This window comes from Panthera uncia (assembly GCF_023721935.1).
Source record: "Panthera uncia isolate 11264 chromosome A1 unlocalized genomic scaffold, Puncia_PCG_1.0 HiC_scaffold_16, whole genome shotgun sequence".
NCBI lineage: Eukaryota > Metazoa > Chordata > Mammalia > Carnivora > Felidae > Panthera > Panthera uncia.
Window position 1 is genome coordinate 61,531,328 of NW_026057576.1, and position 2,333 is coordinate 61,533,660.

At 39.0% G+C, this 2,333-nt stretch overlaps 1 protein-coding gene across 1 annotated transcript in view; it reads left to right on the top strand.

Annotated features, from left to right (window-relative positions):
* GPC5 (glypican 5) overlaps nucleotides 1-2,333 on the top strand; it is a 682,725-nt gene that overhangs the window by 588,075 nt on the left and 92,317 nt on the right. The window lies entirely within an intron of this gene.

The window sequence follows — 2,333 nt, forward strand, 5'->3', positions numbered from 1 at the left end:
ATTCTGGGTTAGTGAATTTTCCATAAAGCTGAAGAAAATTCCTTGAGATACCAAAAATTGAAATATTTTAACTAGTTAATACGTAAAAATAACAAAATTTAGTGCTGATTTCCCTGTTGCACCAAGCAGTTTTGAATTGAATGTTATTTAGACTTTTTTGCTTGACCAAAATACATCCTGAATGCTAATTCATTCAACAAATGTTCATTTAATAACTACGTAATGCATACCTACAATGTGCCTGACTCTGTTCTTGTTATATCGGCACAAAACACATGTCTCTGCCTTTGGAGAGAGACAAACCTACATAATAAATTTATGTATATGCGAAAGTGTTCTGTATTGTAGGCCAAAAATATGAAGGGTCAAGGAGGCTAGAGGTCCCACCATAGGGTGGTCAGGAGAGGCCTTACTAAGCAGATAGTATTCAAAGGAGTTAGCCATCTCAAGCAGAAGGAATTGCAAAGGCTCTGAGGCAGGAGCAGATCAGGCTTGACCATGGCAAGCACACCAATGTGGCTGCAGAGGGGACATTGTTAGGAGAGAGGTAGGATCTCTCCTGGTTATGATCCAGCATTTGTGAAAAGTCCTCACCTACTTGCTGCAGAAGATGGAGGGAGACATTGCATTTTGCTAAAATGTGAATGTCTGTTTGCTTTAAACTTACTTCTCTTGTGTTCTCATGAATACTGTAATTATGTGCAAGAATATTTACTCACAATTGGGCACCCAAAAGGCTCAGATCTGGTAGGGACTAAGGACGGAGAGGGTAAGAGAGCAGAGCAAGACCACCAGGCTGTGCTTCATCAAGGGTGTGCTGACACAAGGGCCACAAGTGAAGAGCAGCCACACCCAGGTTACACCTTCCTCTGGAGAACCAAACGACATTTTCTCCTTTCTCATGTGGCCTAACTCATCAGAGCATCATGCACTTTGTCCTTTATCACTCATTCAGTTTCTGCTTGTACAAATCACTGTGATTGTCAAACTTCCAGAATGCAGGCTGAAGACCTACTCTCTGGCTGCAGTAGAGTAGACATCTCCATTTCCTTCCCACTTCTTTTTTTTCATAAATGAACATGTGTCAAATATTTTATTCAACTCATTAATTAATGAGACATCTAGTAGATGGTACAACCAATTCAAAGAGTCTCGAGTACCACACATTGATAGTCAGATAGGGAATGCTGTAATTAATTTATCCTTCTCGCTTTTGATTCTTGTGGGTTATCAGGTGCATCTAAAACCAAAGAGAAACTTAACTTCTTTCCTATGCTAAAACAACTTGACATAAATAAACTATGTTTTCTTAGATTTCTACTTCGACTGCTAATATACCTCTTTTGTATTTTAGAAGAACAAAGACCCTCTTACATTTTCTTTGTGATTATAGTTCCCTTTTTACAAACCATTCTCTTCTAAATTACTGTAGGAATAGCTGACATTTAAGTACCTTCATGTTCAAAGACTGTGTCAGGCACTGTACAAACACTGTGTCCCTTCACCTCCACAGTGTCCCCATGGGGTGAATGTTGCCAACACTCTCCTACTTTTATATATTAGGAAAACAAGACCCCACAGTGCCCATATGTTGCCCTAAGTCTTGGCAGGTAAGTGTCACATCTACAAATGGAGTCCACATTGCCAACTTTCTAAGGCTTTTTTCTACATCCCCAGAAACACCATCCTAAGCAGTTAACATGGGGTCTGGGGAGCTTCCGATATCCTCTGGACACTTTACCAAATGTGGATGAGGTGGGCCAGGCTAGGGGAAGTAGAGGAATGCTAAGAACATGGCTCCAGGCTGTGTCTTCTGCTTTTAACAAAAATATTTGGAGAATTGGAAATATAAGGTAAGGTAGGCAGGAACTTATAAAGATGAGTTAACGAGTTTGACTTGATTCTGTAAACTGTAGAGAATTAAAAAGGCTTTCAGGAGGAAAGTGACCTTGTTCATTAGCATAAATTTAAAATAAATAATATTGGAGCTCTTGTTCTAATTAAGATGGGAAACAGAACAGTGGCAAGCTGATGCCATTGTGCACACTAGGCATTCATTTTATCACGTGTAGTAATAGGCCCACTGGTGGCCACTTTGTCTATGATTGAAACTGATTAGGTTGCACATTTCTTGGCTATGCATATTTGTTCTTTCTCCATTTCATTGTAATGTTGAAGTGTATTTAGATTTCCCATAAATGAAGATGAAAAAATGTTGTCATGTTCAATTCTCATTTTTCTTTCTTTTTTCTTTTCTTTTCCTTTCCTTTCCTTTCCTTTCTCTTCTCTTCTCTTCTCTTCTCTTCTCTTCTCTTCTCTTCTCTTCTCTTCTC